Here is a 24,053-nt window from a genome sequence, read left to right as displayed (position 1 = left end):
GGGGCCAGATGGTGTGGGGCCAGGGGGCCGGTGCGTGGCGGGGGCGGGGCCGGGCGCACTGGGGCGGGGCGGGGGAAAGGCGCGCGCCAATGGGCAGTAGGTGGGAGCGCGCCCCGCTCCTGATCCGTTGTTGCCCCTCTTGCTGCGTGGCTAAGGCGCGGACGGACGCGGAGGCGAGTGCAGGAAGAGCCGCCAGCACCACAGTCGCCTTCAGGGTTTGAGGACGGCCGTGGGCTCCGTCAAGGTGCAGCCGCGGCGGCGGAGGGCTTCCTGCGCTGCAGCCCAAGTGCGCGTGAGCCGGCTTGCGAGCAGCTGCCGGTGCCTCCGCGGCTGCAGCTGTGGAACTTGCTGGCGCTGCTGCGGAGCGGTCTCACCCTACGGAGGAACGGCGGAGCCACTAGGGCCAGGTGAGTGGCCGGATCCTGCGCGGCCCGAGTGGGCGTGGGAGGCGCACGTGGAGCCCGCGTCCACCCTCCAGGGCGGCCAAGGGGGGAATCTGAAAGTTAGGGAGGTGCCAGGAGTGGAGCTTTTGTGTAGGCCTAGGCACAAGAGGGGCCTGGGAAGGCGGGGTCGTGGGGTGCCCCCCGGGGAGCGTCGGTTTTCCTCTCCCCTAGAGCACCTGTGATTCTGATGCTGGGAGGGATTGGGGGCAGGAGGAGAAGGGGACGACAGAGGATGAGATGGCTGGATGGTATCACCAACTCAATGGACGTGAGTTTGAGTGAACTCCGGGAGTTAGTGATGGACAGGGAGGCCTGGCATGCTGCAATTCATGGGGTCGCAAAGAGTCGGACACAACTGAGTGACTGAACTGAACTAGAGCACCTGACTTAGCCTAGGCATGCCTGAGGACCCTGACCATCGCCCGAAGAAGGGCCGTTTGCCCGTTCGGAGAGGGAGATATGCAGGTGTCCGGTGCCTAAAGGCTGGCCCTGTCCGGACAGCAAGCCCAAGGCCCCAGGCGCGGGACTTCAGTTTGCAGGAGGCAGGAGACGTGTGCAATGCTGCACCAACACTAGCTTAGAACCCAACTAGGGACACTCCTTCACCAGGAAATCCTATGGAAAACACCAGTAAGAAGTCAATATTTAAGATTCTGGGGGCACTGCTGAGAACTAAGCTTTGGCAGCAACACTGGCTCTGGCCACCACCATGGCCAAGGAGCAGACGCTGGAGTCAGAAGGTCTGGACCACCTCTACCTCCTGGCCTCCAGCACTTAGTTCTTGGTGACGCCCCCAGAATCTTAAATTTTGACTTCCTGCTGGTGTGTTCTTTGGGATTTCCTGGTGGAGGAGTGTCCCTCATTGGGTTCTAAGTACTTCTGATGGCCCAAGCGGTCAGACATGTGTTGTGGTGAAGAAAAGCGGGATGGCCTGGGATGTCTCATAAGTTACTCAACAGGCCCTGCTGACTTTTTGGGTGTCCCTGCTCACCAGGGCCTTGTGCACCTTTGGGGAGTTTTATTTGTTTTTTTTTTTTTTTTTTCTGTCCGTAGAGAAACACAAGATATCTCTACATTTATTTGTGATTTCTTTTATATCTTTAAATAATACTTCATGATTTTTTAGGGGGAATGTTATTTTTTTTAATTTAATTTTATTTATTTATTTGGTTTTTAAAAATCTTGCATCATTAACGAGACTTTACTGAGAAGGTACCACCAGGTAGATATTTTGGTCTGTAATTAAAAAAAAGAAGTCTTAGTTGTCTGCCTTAAAAGATCTTGCTGGGGGACTCTCAGCTCTTGAAAGATAGGTTTGTGAAACGAGAGTTAGGGAGAAACACTGGGTTTGGTATGGCTTCCTTTGGGCAGGAAAGGGTCTGAACTGACATTGAGTCTTTGGCCTTTCTAGGCTGTGTTCCTCCTTCCCTGAGAATTCTTCCCACATAGAGATGACTGTACATGATCGACCTCAGAAGGATTTTTGAGGATTCAGTTCAGTTCAGTCCAGTCGCTCAGTCGTGTAGCTGAGCAGTAATAGGACATCTTTAGGTCAGATGACCAGGGGAGTTTAGGAATTACCTGCAAATGACCTTACCATGTGGAGTACAGGCTTGCCTGCAAAGAAAGTGAGGAAATGTATCCACAAAATGTGATGACAGCTAAATAAACAGAGTTATGATAGCTAAAAAAAAAAAAATCAGAGTTAGAGACTTTCCAGGAGTCGAGGGGAAAGTAGGTCAAATTGTGTTCCTGTTATGCTTGGCAGTTACTTTTTCAGTGCACAGAATACTGATACCGTGAGGCAGTCTGTGAGTAGGATTGCCCAGGGTTTCTGTGTAAAGAGATCTGGAGTGTTCATCTGCATAGAGACTTGTGTTTCCCCTTGCCTGGGATGATGTGGTGTACCATGCCAAAATACATATTTACTCTAATTAAGTATTCCAAATGTAGTTACTTCAAATAAGATATACTTTATTAGCCCTTCTTTGGTTCTAATACTGTGTTAGTGCTCCTTGCAACATCTAAACACATCATAAGTGCATGGTCAGTTTTTATTTTATTTTTTAAAGGCAGGTACTTTTATTAAAAAAATTATTGACATATAGTTGCTTTAGGATGTTGTATTAGTTTCTACTGTACAGCAAAATGAATCAGGTATATGTATACATATACCCCCTCTTATTTATTTTCCTTAATTTTTTCAAATGTGTGCCCAAGGACCTATGATGTAATTCAACCTTGGGTTTTTATTTATTTTTTTAATATAAATTTATTTATTTTAATTGGAGTCTAATTACTTTACAATATTGTATTGGTTTTGCCATACACCCATATGAATCCACCACTGGTGTACACGTGTTCCCCATCCTGAACCCCCCTCCCACCTCCCTTCACATACCATCCCTCTGGGTCATCCCAGTGCACGAGCCTCGAGCATCCTGTATCATGCATCGAACCTGGACTGGCGATTCATTTTACATATATTACATATGTTTCAATGCCATTCTCCCAAATCATCCCAACTTCGCTCTCTCCCACAGAGTCCAAAAGACTTCTATACGTCTGTGTTTCTTTTGCTCTCATACAAGGTTATCATTACCATCTTTCTAAATTCCATATATATGTGTTATTATACTGTATTGGTGTTTTTCTTTCTGGCTTACTTCACTCTGTATTATCGGCTCCAGTTTCATCCACCTCATTAGAACTGATTCAAATGTATTCTTTTTAATGGTTGAGTAATACTCCATTATGTATATATCCCACAGCTTTCTTATCCATTCATCTGCTGAAGGACATCTAGGTTGCTTCCATGTCCTGGCTATTATAAACAGTGCTGCAGTGAACATTGGGGTACATGTGTCTCTTTCAATTCTGATTTCCTCAGTGTGTATGCCCAGCAGTGGGATTGCTGGGTCATAAGGCAGATCTATTTACAGATTTTTAAGAAATCTCCACACTGTTCTCCATAGTGGCTGTACTAGTTTGCATTCCCATCAACAGTCTAAGAGGGTTCCCTTTTCTCTACACCCTCTCCAGCATTTATTGCTTGCAGACTTTTGGATCACAGCCATTCTGACTGGCATGAAATGGTAACTCATTGTGGTTTTGATTTGCATTTCTCTGATAATGAGTGATGTTAAGCATCTTTTCATGTGTTTGTTAGCCATCTGTCTGTCTTGTTTGGAGAAATTTCTGTTTAGATCTTTGGCCCATTTTTTGATTGGGTTATTTTGAGTTGCAGGAGTTGCTTGTATAGTTTTGAGATTAATTCTTTGTCAGTTGCTTCATTTGCTATTATTTTCTCCCATTCTGAAGGCTGTCTTTTCACCTTGCTTATAGTTTCCTTTGTTGTGCAGAAGCTTTTAAGTTTAATTAGGTCCCATTTGTTTATTTTTGCTTTTATTTCCTATATTCTGGGAGGTGGGTCATAGAGGATCCTCCTGTGATTTATGTCGGAGAGTGTTTTGCCTATGTTCTCCTGTAGGAGTTTTATAGTTTCTGGTCTTATATTTAGATCTTTAATCCATTTTGAGTTTATTTTTGTGTATGGTGTTAGAAAGTGTTCTAGTTTCCTTCTTTTACAAGTGGTTGACCAGTTTCCCAGTACCACTTTTAAAGAGATTGTCTTTCCTCCATTGTATATTCTTGCCTCCTTTGTTGAAGATAAGGTGTCCAAGGTGTGTGGATTTATCTCTGGGCTTTCTATTTTGTTCCACTGATCTATATTTCTGTCTTTGTGCCTATACCATACTGTCTTCATGTCTGTGGCTTTGTAGTAGAGCCTGAAGTCAGGAAGGTTGATTCCTCCAGTTCCATTCTTCTTTCTTAAGATTACTTTGGCTATTCGAGGTTTTTGTATTTCCATACAAATTATGAAATTATTTGTCTTAGCTCTGTGAAAAAATACAGTTGGTAGCTTGATAGGGATTGCCTTGAATCTATAGATTGCTTTGGGTAGTATACTCATTTTCACTATATTAATTTTTCAAATCCATGATCATGGTATATTTCTCCATCTATTAATGTCCTCTTTGATTTCTTTCACCAGTGTTTTATAGTTTTCTATATATAGATCTTTTGTTTCTTTCAGTGCAGTTCAGTTCAGTCGCTCAGTCGTGTCCGACTCTCTGCGACCCCATGAATAGCAGCACGCCAGGCCTCCCTGTCCATCACCATCTCCCGGAGTTCACTCAGACGCATGGCCATCGAGTCCGTGATGCCATCCAGCCATCCCATCCTCAGTCGTCCCCTTCTCCTCCTGCCCCCAATCCCTCCCAGCATCAGAGTCTTTTCCAATGAGTCAACTCTTTGCATGAGGTGGCCAAAGTACTGGAGTTTCAGCTTTAGCATCATTCCCTCCTAAGAAATCCCAAGGTTGATCTCCTTCAGAATGGCCTGGTTGGATCTCCTTGCAGTCCAAGGGACCCTCAAGAGTCTTCTCCAACACCACAGTGCAAAAGCATCAATTCTTCAGCACTCAGCCTTCTTCACAGTCTAACTCTCACATCCATACATGACCACAGGAAAAACTATAGCCTTGACTAGACGGACCTTAGTCAGCAAAGTAATATCTCTGCTTTTGAATATACTATCTAGGTTGGTCATAACTTTTCTTCCAAGGAGTAAGCGTCTTTTAATTTCATGACTGCAGCCACCATCTGCAGTGTTTTGGAGCCCCCAAAAATAAAGTCTGACACTGTTTCCACTGTTTCCCCATCTATTTCCCATGGAGTGATGGGACCGGATGCCATTATCTTCGTTTTCTGAATGTTGAGCTTTAAGCCAACTTTTTCAGTCTCCTCTTTCACTTGCATCAAGAGGCTTTTTAGCTCCTCTTTACTTTCTGCCATAAGGGTGGTGTCATCTGCATATCTGAGGTTATTGATATTTCTTCCGGCAGTCTTGATTCCAGCTTGTGTTTCTTCCAGTCCAGCATTTCTCATGATGTACTCTGCATAGAAGTTAAATAAGCAGGGTGACAATATACAGCCTTGACTTTCTCCTTTTCCTATTTGGAACCAGTCTGTTGTTCCATGTCCAGTTCTAACTGTTGTTTCCTGACCTGTATACAGATTTCTCAAGAGGCAGGTCAGGTGGTCTGGTATTTCCATCTCTTTCAGAATTTTCCACAGTTTATTGTGATCCACACAGTCAAAGGCTTTGGCATAGTCAATAAAGCAGAAATAGATGTTTATCTGGAACTCTCTTGCTTTTTCCATGATCCAACAGATGTTGGCAATTTGATCTGTGGTTCCTCTGCCTTTTCTAAAACCAGCTTGAACATCAGGAAGTTCACGGTTCACGTATTGCTGAAGCCTGGCTTGGAGAATTTTGAGCATTGCTTTACTAGCATGTGAGGTGAGTTTTGTTTCTTTAGGTAGATATATACCAGTGTTTACCTTCCTCTGCAATTTTCTGGAAGAGTTTGAGTAGGATAGGTGTTAGCTCTTCTCGAAATTTTTGGTATAATTCAGCTGTGAAGCCGTCTGGACCTGGGCTTTTTTTGCTGGAAGATTTCTGATTACAGTTTCAATTTCCGTGCTTGTGATGGGTCTTTTAAGATTTCCTATTTCTTCCTGGTTCAGTTTTGGAAAGTTGTACTTTTCTAAGAATTTGTCCATTTCTTCCACGTTGTCCATTTATTGGCATATAATTGCTGATAGTAGTCTCTTATGATCCTTTGTATTTCTGTGTTGCCTGTTGTGATCTCTCCATTTTCATTTCTAATTTTATTGATTTGATTTTTCTCCCTTTGTTTCTTGATGAGTCTGGCTAATGGTTTGTCAATTTTATTTATCCTTTCAAATAACCAACTTTTGGCTTTGTTGATTTTTGCTATGGTCTCTTTTGTTTCTTTTGCATCTATTTCTGCCCTAATTTTTTAAGATTTCTTTCTTTCTACTAACCCTGGCTTTCTCCATTTCTTCCTTTTCTAGTTGCTTTAGGTGTAGAGTTAGGCTATTTATTTGACTTTTTTCTTGTTTCTTGAGGTATGGCTGTATTGCTGTGAACCTGTCCCTTAGCACTGCTTTTACAGTGTCCCACAGGCTTTGGGTTGTTGTGTTTTCATTTTCACTTATTTCTATGCATATTTTGATTTCTTTTTTGATTTCTTCTGTGATTTGTTGGTTATTCAGCAGCGTGTTGTTCAGCCTCCATATGTTGGAATTTTTAATAGTTTTTCTCCTGTAATTGAGATCTAATCTTACTGCATTATGGTCAGAAAAGATGCTTGGAATGATTTCAATTTTTTTGAATTTACCAAGGCTAGATTTATGGTCCAGGATGTGATCTATCCTGGAAAAGGTTCCATGTACACTTGAGAAAAAGGTGAAATTCATTGTTTGGGGGTGAAATGTCCTATAGATATCAATTAGGTCTAACTGGTCTATTGTATCATTTAAAGTTTGCATTCCTTTGTAAATTTTCTGTTTAGTTGATCTATCCATAGGTGTGGGTGGGGTATTAAAGTCTCCCACTATTATTGTGTTATTGTTAATTTCCCCTTTCATACTTGTTAGCATTTGTCTTACATATTGTGGTGCTCCTATGTTGGGTGCATATATATTTATAATTGCTATATATTCCTCTTGGATTGATCCTTTGATCATGATGTAGTATCCTTCTTTGTCTCTTTTCACAGCCTTTGTTTTAAAGTCTGTTTTATCTGATATGAGTATTGGTACTCCTGCTTTCTTTTGGTCTCTATTTGCATGGAATATCCTTTTCCAGCCCTTCACTTTCAGTCTGTAGGTGTCCCTTGTTTTGAGGTGGGTCTCTTGTAGACAACATATATAGGGGTCTTGTTTTTGTAGCCATTCAGCCAGTCTTTGTCGCCATTCAGCCAGTCTTTGTCGCCATTCAGCCAGTCTTTGTCTTTTGGTTGGGGCATTCAGCCCATTTTCATTTAAGGTAATTATTTATAAGTATGATCCCATTGCCATTTGCTTTATTGTTTTGGGTTCGAGTTTATGCACCCTTTCTGTGTTTCCTATCTAGCGAAGATCCTTTAGCATTTGTTTGAGAGCTGGTTTGGTGGTGCTGAATTCTCTCAGCTTTTGCTTGTCTGTAAAGCTTTTGATTTCTCCTTCATATGTAAAAGAGATCCTTGCTGGGTACAGTAATTTGGGCTGTAGGTTTTTTTTTCTTTCATCACTTTAAGTATGTCCTGCCATTCTCTCCTGGCCTGAAGAGTTTCTATTGAAAGGTCAGCTGTTATCCTTATGGGAATCCCCTTGTGTGTTATTTGTTGTTTTTCCCTTGCTGCTTTTAATGTTTATTCTTCGTGTTTGATCTTTGTTAATTTGATTAATATGTGTCTTGGGGTGTTTCTCTGTGGCTTTATCCTATTTGGGATTCTCTGGGTTTCTTGGACTTGGGTGATTATTTCCTTCCCCATTTTAGGGAAGTTCTCAACTATTATCTCCTCAAGTATTTTCTCATGGTCTTTCTTTTTGTCTTCTTATTCTGGGACTCCTATAATTCGAATGTTGGAGCGTTTCATATTGTCCTGGAGGTCTCTATGATTGTTCTCATTTCTTTTAATTTGTTTTTCTTTTTTCCTCTCTGATTCATTTATTTCTACCATTCTATTTTCTACCTCACTAATCCTATCTTCTGCCTCTGTTATTCCACTATTTGTTCCCTCCAGAGTGTTTTTGATCTCATTTATTGAATTATTCATTATATATTGACTCTTTTTCATTACTTCTAGGTCCTTGTTAAACCTTTCTTGCATCTTCTCAATCCTTGTCTCCTGGATGTTGGTTTGTGATTCCATTTTGATTTCAAGATTTTGGATCATTTTCACTATCTGTATTCGGAATTCTTTATCAGAAGGATTCCCTATCTCTTCCTCTTTTGTTTGGTTTGGTGGGCATTTCTCCTGTTCCTTTACTTGCTGAGTATTCCTCTGTCTCTTCATCTTGGTTATATTGCTGAGTTTGGGTTGGCCTTTCTGTATTCTGGCAGCTTGTGGAGTTCTCTTTATTGTGGAGTTTCCTCGCTCTGGGTGGGGTTGTACCTGTGGCTTTCCTGGTTAGGGAAGCTTGTGTCAGTGTTCTGGTGGGTGGAGCTGGATTTCTCTCTGAAGTGCAATGAAGTATCCAGTAATGAGTTATTAGATGTCAGTGGGTTTGGAGTGACTTTGGGCAGCCTGTATATTGAAACACAGGGCTGTGTTCCTGTGTTGCTGGAGAGTTTGTGTGGTATGTCTTGCACTGGAACTTGTTGGCCCTTAGGTGCTGCTTGATTCCAATGTAGGAATGGAGGAGTTTGATGAGTTCCTGTTGATTAATGTTCTCTGGAGTCAGGAGTTCTCTGGTGTTCACAGGATTTTGACTTAAATCTCCTGCTTCTGGTTTTCAGTCTTATTTTTTTACAGTAGCTTCAAGACTTCTCCATCTATAAGCACCGTTGATAAAACATCTAGGTTAAAGATGAAAAGTTTCTCCACAGTGAGCGACACCCAGAGAGGTTCACAGAGTTACATGGAGAAGAGAAGAGGGAGGAGGGATTTAGAGGTGACCAGGATGAGATGAGGTGGAATTAAAAGTGGAGAGATCAGGGTAGCCAGTAATCACTTCCTTGTGTGTGGTCCACAGTCTGGACCGCTCAGAGATGTTCATGGAGTTATACAGAGATGAGAAGAGGGAGGAAGGAGACAGAGATGGTCAGGAGGATAAAGGGGGCAATCAAAAGAAGAGAGACAGATCCAGTCAGTAATCAGTTCCCTAAGTGTTCTCCACCGTCTGGAACACACAAAGAGATTCACAGAGTTGGATAGAGAAGAGATGGGGGAGGGAGGAGATAGAGGCGACTTGGTGGAGAAAAAGGAGAGTCCAAAGGTGGAGAGAGCAGTCAAGCCAGTAATCTCGCTCCCAAGTAAAATTGGGTACTGAAGATTGGGTTCTTAAAGGTACAAAATTGATAACGAATACCAAAAAGCAAAGATTAAAAGTCCAGAATATAACTTTGATTTTAAAAAATACAATATTAACGAAAAAAAAAAATAGTCACAAAAATTTTAAAATATATACATATGAATTTTTCTTTAAAAAATAGGGTCTTTTTTTTGCAAACTAATAATAGGTTATAAAAATGAAAAAGGAACAATAGAGAACTTAAAAGAATTTAAAAATTAAAGAATGATATTTAAAATAGTAAAAATATATCTAGGACTTTCTCTGGTGGTTTTGTGGGCAGTGTGGGGTCAGTTCATTTTCAGATAGTTCCTTGATCCGGCTTATATTTCTCAAAGTCTATAGGCCACTTCCTATGTAGCTGGTACTAACTACAGGGTTTTAATCTATTGCACCTGTCACTTCCAATGAGGTTCTCTCTGTTTTAGCTTCTTCTGTTTGCTGGTCTCTTCAGTGTCTAATTTCTGCCCTGACACAAGGGAGCGGTGGTGGACCCTTTTTTAGGCTCGCTTGTTCAGTCGTGCTGTGGGGAGGGAGGGATGCTACAGCAAATAACACTGATGTGTGTTCACAGTGTCTCGGCCACACTGGGTTTGTCCCCACTCACAGCGTGTGTACTTTCCCTGTCTACACTGCTTAGGCTCTAGGTTGCTCTGCCAGGAACTTTCTGAGGCTGGCCCTGGGTTGTATGCACTTCCCAGGTCTAAGCCACTCAGGTTCAGGTACTCAGGTAGTCCTCAGTAGTGCAGACTCGGTTGGGCCTGCGTTTTGTGCCTTTCCCAGATCAGAGCAGCTCAGGTGACCAGGTGTTTGGTGTGCACGGTCGCTAGGACTTGTTGCCTCCCCTGTCCCTGCCGCTCGGTTTTCTGGGTGTACAACCGTTACACCTCAGGTATATGTTGACCGTCCAGAATCCCAAGAAGTCTTGGTTAGCAATGAAGCCTGCTTGCAGTTTGGTAGATGCCTCTCTGGGGCCTTGATTGCCCTCTTCCGGCTCTGGCTGCCCTCGCCTGCCTGTCATTGGAGGGGGATAGGCCGATCTGCAGCCGGCTAGCTCTGCTCAGTCCTTTGTTCTGTGAGTGGGCCAGATGGTGTCTTAGGTTAGGGCTTTTTGCTTGGTAGCTATCCCACAGTCTGGTTTGCTAGCCCACGTTAGTTCCCTCAGATTGCCCTTGGGGCATTCAGGCCTGGTCCTTACTCTAAGCAATGCAGCCTGTGCCTCCCTGCCCAGCCCCTGCTTGCTAGTGGTGGATGCAGGCATCTGCGCTGCTTCTCTGCTGGGGAAGTTACTGTTGGGCACGTAATCTGTGGGTTTTAATTATTTATTTATGTTTTCTCCCTTTTATGTTGCCATCTGTGGTTCCAAGGCTGGCCACAGACTCACCAATGAGAGTGTTTCCTGGTGTTTGGAAACTTCTCTTTTTTAACACTCCTTTCCCAGGACAGAGCTCCGTCCCTATCTCTTTTGTCTCTCTTTTTGTCTTTTATATTTTTTCCTACCTGCTTTCAAAGACAATGGGCTGCTTTTCTGGGTGCCTGATGTCCTCTGCCAGCATTCAGAAGTTGTTTGTGGAATTTACTCAGTGTTCAAATGTGCTTTTGATAAATTTGTGGGGGAGAAAATGGTCTCCCTGTCCTATTCCTCCTCCATCTTAGGACTGCCCCCCTGCCCCCTCTTTTTAAAAAAGTTAAGTTATTTAATGGAGGCTAATTACTTTAAAATATTGGTGGTTTTGCCATACATTGGCATGAATCAGCCATGGGTGTACATGTTTCTCCATCCTGAACCCTCTTCCCAATCCTGTCCCTCAGGGTCATTTCAGTGCACCAGCCCTGAGTGCCTTGTCGCATATGTCATACCTGGACTGGTGATCTATTTCACATATAGTAATATACATGTTCCAGTGCTATACTTTCAAATCATTCCTCCCTTGCCTTCTCCCACAGAGTCCAAAAGTCTGTTCTTTATATCTGTGTTTCTTTTGCTCTCTCGCATATAGGGTCATAGTTACTATCTTTCTAAATTCCATATATATGTGTTAATATACTGTATTGGTGTTTTTCTTTCTGATTTCCTTCACACTATAAAATAGGCTACAGTTTCATCCACCTAATTAGAACTGATTCATATGCATTCTTTTTTAATAGCTGAGTAATACTCCATTGTGTATATGTACCACAGCTTTCTTATCCATTCATCTGCCAAGAGACATCTGGGTTCCTTCCATGTCCTAGCTATTGTAAACAGTGCTGGGATGAACATTGAGGTACACATGTCTCTTTCAATTCTGGTTTCCTTAGTGTATGCCCAGCAGTGGGATTGCTGGGTTGTATGGGAGTTCTACTTCCAGATTTTTGAGGAATCTCTACACTGTTCTCCAGGGTGGCTGTACTAGTTTGCATTCCCACCAACAGTATAAGAGGGTTCCATTTTATCCACACCCTCTCCAGCATTTATTGTTTGTAGACTTTTGGATAGCAGCCATTCTGACCAGTGTGAAATGGTACCTATTGTGGTTTGATTTGCATTTCTCTGATAATGAGTGATGTTGAGCACCTTTTCATGTATTTGTTAGCCATCTGTATGTCTTCTTTGGAGAAATTTCTGTTTAGTTTTTTGGTTTTTTTTTTTTTTGATTGGGTTGTTTATTTTTCTGGAATTGAGCTGCATGACCTGCTTGTGTATTTTTGAGGTTAATTCTTTGTCAGTTGCTTCATTTGCTATTATTTTCTGCTTCTCTGAAGGCTGTCTTTTCACCTTGCTTATAGTTTCCTCCATTGTGCAAAAGCTTTTAAGTTTACTTAGGTCCCATTTGTTTGTTTTTACTTTTATCTACATTATTCTGGGAGGTGGGTCATCAAGGATCCTGCTGTGATTTATGTCAGAGAGTTTTTCCTATGTTTTCCTCCAGGAGTTTTATAGTTTCTGGTCTTACATTTAGATCTTTAATCCATTTTGAGTTTATTTTTGTGTTTGGTGTTACAAAGTGTTCTAGTTTCATTGTTTTACAAGTGGTTTTCACATTTGCTGGGGCCAGTTTTCTCAGCAGCAGTTGTTAAAGATATTCTGTTTTCTCCATTGCATATTCTTGCCTCCCTTTTCAAATATAAGGTGTCCATAGGTGCATGGATTTATCTCTGGGCTTTCCATTTTGTTCCATTTATCTATATTTCTATCTTTGTGCAAGTACCATACTGTCTTAATGACTGTAGCTTTGTAGTATAGTTTGAAGTCAGGTAGGTTGATTTCTCCAGTTCCATTCTTCTTTCTCAAGATTTGGCTATTCAAGGTGATTTGTATTTTGATACAAATTGTGAACTTATTTGTTTTAGTTCTCTGGAAAATAACATTGGCAGCTTGATCAGCTTTTTTTTTAATTGGAGGGAGATTGTCAAATTTTCCAACATTGCAAACCCACAATTTTCAACCGTTTTCCCTCCTTTGGCTCTGGAACCACCTTTGTGATTGTGGAACCTTCCCATCAAAGGAGTTGGAAAGGGTTTGAAAGAAAGAGAAAACTCAGTGAAATACGTATTAGTTTGTTCAGGCTACCATAGCAAAATACCATAGATCTGGTGGCTTACATAACAAAAACATATTTTCTCACAGTTGTGGAGGCTGAGAAGTGCAAGATCAAGGTGCCAGCATATTTAGTTTTTGGTGAGAACTCTCTTCCAGGCCAGTAGATAGACATCTTCCCTCTATGTCCTGATGTGACCATTCCTTGGTGCCTGTGGAGGAAAAGAGAACCCCCCCCCTCTATTTTCTTTTTTAAACTGAAATATAGTTGACATAAACATGATGTTAGTTTCAGGTGTACCACATACTGATTGGTATTTGCATGCGTTGAAAAATGATGACTGTAAGTCTAGTTACCATCTGTTCCCATATGAAGTTATTACAGTATTATTGACCATATTTCTTATGCTGTATATGACAGCCTCATGGCTTATACCTCCTAAGCTTGTTCACCTGTTTTATGCCACCCCCATCACTTGCTTATTCTCTGTATCTTTGTCTACTTTCATTTTGTCTTGGTTTTTAGATTCCACATGTAATTGAGATCATTCAGTATGTCTTTCTCTAACTTATTTCACTTAGCATAATACTCTCTAGATCCATCCATGTTGTCACCAATGGACGAATTCATTTTCTTAATGGCTGAGTAATCTTTCTTTATATGTATATACCCCATCTTCCTGATCCATTCATCCATCAGTGGACACTTCAATTACTTTCATATCTTGGCTGTTGTAATAGTGTGGCAGTGAACATAAGGGTGCATATATCTTTTCCAATTAGGGATTTTATTTACTTTGGATAAATACCCACATGTGAAATTCCTGGATCATATGGTAGTTCTAGTTTTAATTTTTTGAGGGATCTCCATACTGTTTTCCATAGTGGCTGTGCCAGTTATAACCTTAATCAACAGTACAGGAGGATTCCCTTTTCTCTACATCCACACCAGCACTTGTTGTTTGTTGTCTTTTTGATGATAGTCATTCTGACAGGTGTGAGGTGATATCTAATTGTGGTTTTGAATTGTATTTCCCTGATGATCAGTGATGTTGAGCATCTTCCCTTATGCCTGTTGGCCATCTGCATATCTTCTTTGGAAAAGTGTCCCTTCAGGTCCTCTGCCCATTTAAAAAATGGGGCTATTTTTATTTTTGATGTTGAATTGTATGAGTTCTTCTCATATTTTTGATTGACTCCGTGTTGGGTATATCATGTGCAAATCATTTACATACTCCCATTCAGTAAGGTGCCTTTTCATTTTGTTGATGTATTATTTCACTGTGAAAAAGCCTTTTAGATTGATGTAGTCCCTTTTGCTTCAGAAAAGGCAATGGCAACCCACTCCAATAGTCTTGCCTGGATAATCCTATGGGTGGAGGAGCCTGGTAGGCTGCAGTCCATGGGGTCGCTAAAAGTCGGACATGACTGAGTGACTTCACTTTCACTTTTCATTTCCATGCATTGGAGAAGGAAATGGCAACCCACTCCAGTGTTCTTGCCTGGGGTATCCCAAGGACGGGGGAGCCTGGTGGGCTGCCATCTATGGGGTCGCACAGAGTCGGACATGACTGAATGACTTAGCAGCGGCAGTAGCAGTCCCTTTTGCTTATTTTTTCTTTTGTTTCCCTTGCCTGAAAAGTCAGATCCAAAAAATGTATTGTTAAGACTGATAGCAGAGTGTACTGCCTATATTTTCTTCTAGGAGTTTTATGGTTTCATATCTTATGTTTGTAAGTCCTTAATCTGTTTTGAGTTTGTTTCTGTATATGGTATGAGAAAGTGGTCCAGTTTGATTCTTTTGCCTGTAGCTTTCTAGTTTTCCCAATACCATTTATCGAAGAGGCTGTCTTTAGCCTGTTGTATATTCCTCCTTTGTCATAGATTAATGTACCATATAAGCATGTGTTTATTTCTGAGTTCTTTATTCTGTTTTTGTGCCAGTACCATACTGTTTTGATGACCTTAACTTTGCGATATAAATTTTTTGAAATCAGGGTGTGTGATACCTGGAGCTTTGTTCTCTCTCTTAAAACTGCTTTGACTATTGGTAGTCTGTTGTGGTTTCATACAAATTTAAAAATTTTTTTGTTCTTATTCTTTGATCTCCCTCCCTTTTCTTATAAGGCCACTAATTTGGTCATGGAGATACCACCCTCATGACCTAGTCTTACCCTTAGTACCTCCAACAGACCCTCCAAATACCATCATCTTGGGGCTTATCGTTTCAACATATTAATTTTGGAGGAACACAAATATTCAGTCCATAACAGAAGTGTTTGAAGTAAGGAGAAAAATGCAAGCAGTATGTATCAAACCAGTGGGTGACTTGTAAACACCTGGGGTCATGTGGTTAGCTCCTTGGTTAGGGCAGTGAAACCAATGAAAGTAAATCATGGCTAAGCTCTTTCTGTGAACCTTCAGTTTTGTATGTCATGAGCTGTACTTCAAGATTACAGGTGAGTGATTATAGGGACAAGTTAGCACAGATTCGTTACCACTGGTAAGAAAGTAACTTTGTGCATCACACAAGTTGGTAGGAAACTTTGCAACTTCTGTATTGACCAATATCTGATTTACTAAATCTGTGTGGTCCTTGCCGCCTTGGGCTCCCACAGATCTTAACCATCTGACATCAAGTGTCATCAGATAACCTCTTTGTGGGCTGTGTTGCCCAACCCACGTACCTTGTAGGCTGTCCCTTACTGGTAAAAAGTAAGCTGACATTTGTGTTTTTTTTTTTTTTCTATAGAACTCCTGGTTCCTTGGTTCAGTCACTTAATGTCATATTGAATTCAGAATGCAAGCTGATGAAGACTCTTTGCACCTCTTTAGGCTAAGTGAAATGACTAGATTTTTCTATAGGGGAAGACCTTAACTACCTCCTAAAAAGTCACTGGTAAAATAAGGCACAGATTGAATTTACACCAAAACCAATTCATTTTTTTTTCCGATAAGCGCATTCTTTTATTTTACTCCAATTCATTTTTAAAAACAAAACAAAACAAAAAAACAAAAAAAAAAAACTTTGTGTTGTGGACATTATGAGAGAATAATATAATTACTTCCTACCTTTAACATTTTACCAATCTTGTTTCATTTATTTCTCTTTTACCCACTTTTCTTTTGTGGGGGACTGGTATATTTTAAAATCCTAAGTATTATGTCATCTCACTCATTAGTGTTTCAGTTTACATCTTTGATAAGGACTTTGTTCCTTAAAAAAAGTTGCATGCCTTTCTTGCTTAAAATTTTTAATAATAATTCCCTAGCATAATTCCCACATTTAATTTTTCTCACAGACATCTTTTCACTTATGATTGGTTGCAACTAGGAATTAAGGTCCACACAGTGTGTTTGGTTGTTAGGTTTTCAAATCTATTTTGTTTTATAACACCCCCCCCCTTTCTTTTTTCATGCCTTTGATGTAATGGAGGTAGCAGGTCATTTGTCAGGTAGAATGTCCACTTCTGGGGTCCTTTCTTGCTTGTGATGTTGTCTGATTTGTTCATTTATTTTCCACGTTTCCTGTAATCTGGCAGTGAGATGTGGCAGCTTGATTAGATTCAGACTTAAGAGCGAGCATTCTTGGTAGGTGTTATGGTGTATAATCTGTTGTATCACTTCACTAAAGACATGATGCCTGAATATGTCCCTCTTTGAGATACCAAGAGTGATTAGGTGGGTTCTGGTGGGGTAAGTATACCTTTCTACTTTTCACCTAATGATTGTAGCATCCTCGATTATTGTAATCTAGGTCCATTTCATTAGAGGTTGCAAAATGATGATATAAATCTATGATTCCTCTTTCATTTACCAGTTGGAACTCTGTCATAAAGAATTTAGTCTCAAAAAGAAAAAAAAATACCCTCATGAACTACTTGGGTCTTCTAAAAAAAAAAAAAGATTGTATAGGAAGGACGGGGAGAGGCTTGATTTTTTTCCTTTTTATCAATTTTCTGAGTTATGATTTAATACCCTAACAATCAGTGAGTTTTTTTTCTTTTTCAAGCATCAATATGATCTTAATGTATTTGTTTTGATCCATTGAAGGCAGTATTCTTTTTGATGCTCTGTTTATATTCATCTCCTGCATACTTCTTACAAGGCCCTAAATAGTCACCATGCTTATTTAACTTATATGCAGAGTACATCATGAGAAATGCTGGACTGGAAGAAACACAAGCTGGAATCAAGATTGCTGGGAGAAATATCAATAACCTCAGATATGCAGATGACACCACCCTTACGGCAGAAAGTGAAGAGGAACTCAAAAGCCTGTTGATGAAAATGAAAGAGGAGACTGAAAAAGTTGGCGTAAAGCTCAACATTCAGAAAACAAAGATCATGGCATCTCGTCCCATCACTTCATGGCAAATAGATAGAGAAACAGTGGAAACAGTGTCAGAGTTTATTTTTTTGGGCTCCAAAATCACTGCAGATGGTGACTGCAGCCATGAAATTAAAAGATGCTTACTCCTTGGAAGGAAAGTTATGACCAACCTAGATAGCATATTTAAAAGCAGAGACATTACTTTGCCAACAAAGGTCTGTCTAGTCAAGGCTATGGTTTTTCCAGTGGTCATGTATGGATGTGAGAGTTGGACTGTGAAGAAAGCTGAATGCCAAAGAATTGATGCTTTTGCACTGTGGTGTTGGAGAAGACTCTTGAGAGTCCCTTGGACTGCAAGGAGATCCAACTAGTCCATTCTAAAGGATGTTGGTCCTGGGTATTCTTTGGAAGTAATGATGCTAAAGCTGAAACTCCAGTACTTTGGCCACCTCATGTGAAGAGTTGACTCATTGGAGAAGACTGATGCTGGGAGGGATTGGGGGCAGGAGGAGAAGGGGACGACAGAGGATGAGATGGCTGAATGGCATCACTGACTTGATGGACATGAGTTTGAGTGAACTCCAGGAGTTGGTGATGGACAAGGATGCCTGGTGTGCTGCAATTCTTGGGGTTGCAGACACGTCTGAGTAACTGAACTGAACTGAATAGTCTCTAATAACTTTCTTGCTTTCCAGCAAAAGTTGTTCTACATGTATCTTATTCCGTTTCCTGCTCCAGACTCCAAATAAGCTATTTTCCCAAGGAGTTCTGATTTTTTTTTTTTCTGAAAACAGTCATGTCCCCCAAATTTTGCCTCTCTTAGTGGTTGTACGTTTTTTAACCTTCTTTTTAAGCCTTTCATCTTAAGCTTTTGTTTCATTTAAAATTCTTCTCATCAGGTTGTTTCTAAGACTCATTTTCTCCCTCTAATGAAATAACTGGTAGCTATATTCCCCCTTTCTATATACTGTAAGAGTGCTGGGGCTGCCTTATTTTGGGCTTTGACTGCTGGGATATTTTTTGCAGTGTTCTCCCACTTTCTTCATCTCCTTGAAATCTGTTTCATTTATCGCAGTCAGAATGATTCACTGGTTGTGCCACTTTGACTGTTTACCCAAGTCTTCCTGTGATCCTCAGCATTTGGATCAGTCTTCCCTGCCTTGACCTCTTCCCTTTAGCCACCCTTCACTCAGGCAGGGTCTCAGTGTCTCTTCAGACTTGAGAAACTGGTAGTTCTTTCTTTTTCATTTACAGCCTGTACCCTGATGCATGCCCATGTGATCAGGCATGTCCCAACTCTTTGCGACCACAAGGACTGTAGCCTGCCAGGCTCCTCTGTCCATGGGATTTCCCAGGTAGGGATACCAGAGTGCATATTTGCCAGTTATTTCTCCAGGGGATCATCCCAACCCAGGGATTGAATCCCGCCCTGGTGACTCCCTCTCATAGAACAAGCCTGCTCATTTCCTATGTCTGAGCTGGAATGCTTCAGGCCTGGCTTGACACCCTCTTCTGCTGGAAATAGGACTTTGTTGATTGAGAAACACATTCTGCTCCAAGTTATACCAGTATGGCCAAAATATAGTCATTTTATACACATATCTTATATGCAAAGCACATAATTTGTTCCTTGTATTTACATTAATATCAGTGCTAACACTTCATAGTGCTTAATCATGTGCCTTTCAGATTCTGGTATAAACTTCTTCTCACTATAAGCCTCTGTGTTAGTTGCTATTATTTGCTTTCTACAGATGAGGAAGGGGCTTCCCAGGTGGTGGTACAGTGCATGCAATACAGGAGACGTGGGTTCAATACCTGCATCGGGAAGATTCTCCTGGAGGGGGACATGGCAACCCACTGCTGTATTCTTACCTGGAAAATCCCACGAACAGAGGAGTCTGATGGACTACAGTCCATGGGGTCGAAAAGAGTCAGACGCAACTGAACGCACATGTGCACGTGTGCCTGTACGCATGCACACACACGTACACTCACAGATGAGGAAACTGAAACCTAGAGGTAACTTGCCCAAGGTCACTGGGTGGGTGGGAGGAGGGAGGTTTGAATCCCGCCAGTCTGGTTCCATGTTCAGTCTATGTTCTGAATTGACTCTCAAATGCACTGAGGACCAAGGGTCTATTTTTTTTTTCCTAAATGTCGATCATTGTTGTTGTTCAGTTACTCAGTCATGTCCAAATCTTTGTGACCCTATGGACTGCAGCATGCCAGGCTTTCTTGTCCTTCGCCATCCCCCTGAGTTTGCTCAAACTCATGTCCATTGAGTTCGTGATTCCATCCAATAATCTCGTCCTCTGTTGTCCCCTTCTCCTGACTTCAATGTTTCCCAGCATCAGGGTCTTTTCCAATGAATGCCCATAGCCTTTATAGTACCTACTGGCATGACCTTACCCATCTCGAGAGTGGTCAGTACATGCTATTGATATTGCCACACATTAACTTTTCCTTCATTGGAGCACACAGGGGTTTGTGATCCTCCTTCTGGGACTGAGGTGGAGAGGTTGGGGTCTAGGTGGGAGGGGAAATGCTGTGGTTATAGGTGTGCATGATAGATAATAGTTACTAAGATTAAAGGTTGCATTCAGTGTGTCCTAAGCAAAAAACATCCAGGCCCATCTTCATCAGCCCAAAAAGTTTGTGAATTTATCCTCCATACCCTTTTCTTATCTGCTTATCTGCCTGTCAGAAGATAAAGGTCATTAAGGGATCCATGCCTCTTCCAAGAAAGTTGACTCAGATCAGATATGACAGCACATGTTGGTCTTGTTTAAGAAACACTGACTTCAGGCCAGGTTGAACTATGAGTTGCAGAGCCACTACTCACTACCTGTCATGTTATTCTCTGAGCTCTTGAAGCCTCATTTTCTTCCACTGTTGTGAGATACGCTGTGGGTCAGGTTTTTCTGACAATAGAGACAATGTCTGGGAAACTTTGGGCACCTTGCAGCTTAAATGTTTCTTTCCCCAGCTGGATGCTTATTCTAAGCAAATGGACTTTCATAGACATATTTATGGAAATCTAGGCATAAAAAATTTTGCTCTTGTATGCAGTGTCAGTTTCCAAGATTTAAAAAATCATGGTGTTCTAACATAGAATGAATATTTTAAGTAGTGTCTAAATACTGGGTACTGTAACAAAACAGTCTGAGTTTCACACCTGCACTGTCTTAGATGGACTTGGCAGTAATTGGTAACTTGTGAAACTAAAAATAGATGGAAAGGTGGGAGAAAAGTCACTGGGGATAACTGAGTGCTTGTGACTTATTTATTTTGCCTCAGTGTTGCATTTGTCGGCAAAATAATGTCTCTGCTTTTTAATATGCTGTCTAGGTTGGTCATAACTTTTCTTCAAAGGAGTCTTAATTTCATGGTTGCAGTCACCATCTGCAACCATCTGTGACACGACTGAGCGACTGAACTGAACTGAACTGACTGAAAATAGTTTCTCACTGTTTCCATTGTTTCCCCATCTATTTGCCATAAAGAGATGGAATTGGATGGCATGATCTTTGTTTTTTGAATGTTGAGTTTTATGCTAACTTTTTCACTCTCCTCTTTCACTTTCGTCATATGCAACTGATATGATGTCATGTGCAATTGAAGTGTTGTCATATATAGTAGATGTTTTGTCATTAATAGAGTGGGTGTGATGTCTTACATACAGTGGGTATGATAACACTGATATGGTGGCTGTGATGTCACATATATAATGGGTGTGATGTCATATACAGTGGATGTGATGTTGTATGTATTGGGTGTGATGTCATGGATACAGTGGATGTAATGTCATGAATACAGTGGTGTGATGTCATAAACAGTGGATGTGATTTCTTACGTAGTGCATAAGATTTCATACATATGTGGCTTTGCTGTGATACATAGAGTGGGTGTGATATCATTGATACAGGGGATGTGATGACACAGATACAGTAGATGAGATGTCAGATATAGTGGGTGTGATGTCAGATACAGTGGTTGTGTTGTCATTCACATAGTGGGTGTGATGTCATATATGGTGGATATGATGTCAAAATATTGCAGGTGTGATGCCATAGATACAGTGGCTATGATGTCAAATGTATAGTCAATGTGTGGTCATATACAGTGGAGGTGATATCATATATATTGGGTGTGATGTCATATGTAAAGGATGGGATGCCATGAATACAGTGAATGTGATGTCATAAACACTGTTGTTTGATGTCATAAAGAGTGGATGTGATGTCATATATTGTGCATATGATATCCTACATATAGTGTGTCTGATGTCATACATACAGATGAGTGAGATATCATTGATACACTTGGTGTGATGAAATAGATACCATGGCCGTGATGTCACATGTATGGTAGATGTGATGTCATATACAGTGGATATGATGTCATATATAGTTGGTGTGATGTCATGAATACAATGGATGTTTCGTCACATGTATAGTGGATGTGATCTCATATACAGTGGATGGGATGTCATATATAGTGGGTGTGATGTCATATACAATGGATGTGATGTCACATATAGTGGATGATTTGTCATTAACACAGTGGGTGTGATGTCATAGGTACAGAGGATGTGATGACACTGGTACAGTGACTGTGATGTCACATGTATACTGGATGAGATGCCATATACAGTGGATGCAATATCATATGTCACCACATATATGTGTGTTTGATGTCATGAATACAGTGGAGGTGTTTCATAAAAACTGTGGTTTGATGTCATAAAGAATGGATGTGATGCCATGTATAGTGCATATGATGTCATCATTCGCTGATTGTGATGTCATACATAGAGTGGGCATGATGTCATCAATACAGTGGGTGTGATGACACAGATACAGTGGATGTGATGTCAGATATAATGGGTATGATGTCAGATATAGTGGTTGTATTGTCATACACATCACAGCTTTATGTTGTTACCCTGCTTATTTAATTTATACGCAGAATACATCATGAGAAACGCTGGGCTGGATGAAGCATAAGCTGGAATCATCAATGCAAGGAGAAATATCAATAACCTCAGATATTCAGATGACACCACCCTTATGGCAGAGAGTGAAGAATAACTAAAGATACTCTTGATGAAAATGAAATAAGAGAGTGAAAAATCTGGCTTATAGCTCAACATTCAGAAAACAAAGATCATGGCATCTGGTCCCATCACTTCATGGCAAATAGATGGGGAACAGTGGAAACAGTGGCTGACTGTATTTTCTGGGGCTCCAAAATCACTGCAGATGGTGACTGCAGCCATGCAATGAAAAGACATTTACTCCTTGGAAGGAAAGTTATGACCAACCTAGACAGCATATTGAAAAGCAGAGATATTACTTTGCCAACAAAGGTCTGTCTAGTCAAGGCTATGATTTTTCCATTGGTCATGTGTGGATATGATAGTTGGACTGTAAAGAAAGCTGAGTGCTGAAGAATTGATGCTTTTGAACTGTGTTGTTGGAGAAGAGTTTTAAGAGGCCCTTGGACTGCATGGAGATCCAACCAGTCCATCCTAAAGGAGATCAGTGCTGGGTGTTCATTGGAAGGACTGATACTGAAGCTGAAACTCCAATACTTTGACCACCTGATGTGAAGACCTGACTCATTTGAAGAGAATGTGATCCTGGGAAAGATTGAGGGAAGGAGGAGAAGGGGATGGCAGAGGATGAGATGGTTGGATGGCATGAGTTTGGGTGAACTCTGGGAGTTGGTGATAGACAGGGAGGCCTGGTGTGCTGCAGTCCATGGGGCCGCAAAGAGTTGGATACGACTGAGTGACTGATCTGAACTGCTCCTTGGAAGAAAAGCTATGACCACTCTAGACAGCATGTTAAAAAAGAAAAGTGAAAGTGAAGTCACTCAAAAAGGAAGAGATATTACTTTGCTGACAAAGGTCTGTATAGTCAAAGCTCTAGTTCTTCCAGTAGTCACATATGGATGTGACAGTTGGGACCATAAGGAAGTCTGAACGCTGAAGAGTTGAAGTTATTAAACTGTAGTGCTGGAGAAGACTCTTGAGAGTCCCTTGGACAGCAAGGAAATCAAACCATTCAATCCTAAAGGAGATCAACCCTGAATATTCACTGCAAGGACTGGTGCTGAAGCTCCTATACTTTGGCCACCTGATGTAAAGAGTTGAATGAAAGGAGAAGACCCTGATGCAGGGAAAGTGGGAGGGCAAGAGAAGAGGACAACAGAAGATGAGACGGTTGGATGGTATCACAGGATTCAAGGGACATTGAGTTTGAGCAAACTCAGGGAGATAGTGAAGGACAGGGAATCCTGGTGTACTGCATTTCACGGGGTCCTGCAGAGTCATAGACATGGCTTAGTGACTGAATAGCAACAACTCCACCAAAGAGATCCTAGTCTAATCTGTAATTATCCTGAAAAGTAAATTGGGTTCACATGATGGAGAGTCCCTTGGATCACAGGCCATGAACCTAGCTTAGTACTCAGGACTGCTACATAGGATAAAATAACAAAGGAAAGAAAACGATAATTTAAAAACTGGCCCTGAAAACAAACTTAATGTAAGGAAAAAATATGAAGATCAAGGACCAGATTATCTTTAGCCACACATCATGTTTCAAATAATTAATAAAAATATTTGTGTTTGTGAGCATGTGTGTGTGTATGTGTTTAGTGGCTTGCACTATGCAAGACTAACTACATGGTTTTGTTATGAAGTGCTGGAAATTACTGAAACAAATGGACAAATGTGAATGAAGGTTATACACTTGCACAACAACAGAGAATAGAATTTTCAATTAAGAGAATAGTATACATGTAAATTGAACAATATGTTA

General features: G+C 41.0%; 1 long non-coding RNA gene across 1 annotated transcript; it reads left to right on the top strand.

Moving 5' to 3' along the window:
* Positions 1-136: 136 nt before the first annotated feature.
* On the top strand, positions 137-23,869 carry LOC132658823 (uncharacterized). The gene is made up of 2 exons (XR_009598884.1): positions 137-407; positions 22,195-23,869. It is a non-coding gene; the product is annotated as an uncharacterized LOC132658823 (long non-coding RNA).
* The last annotated feature ends 184 nt before the right edge of the window (positions 23,870-24,053 follow it).

The sequence above is a fragment of the Ovis aries genome, chromosome X (assembly GCF_016772045.2).
Source record: "Ovis aries strain OAR_USU_Benz2616 breed Rambouillet chromosome X, ARS-UI_Ramb_v3.0, whole genome shotgun sequence".
NCBI classification, from domain to species: domain Eukaryota; kingdom Metazoa; phylum Chordata; class Mammalia; order Artiodactyla; family Bovidae; genus Ovis; species Ovis aries.
This window is presented reverse-complemented; position numbering and strand designations above follow the sequence as displayed.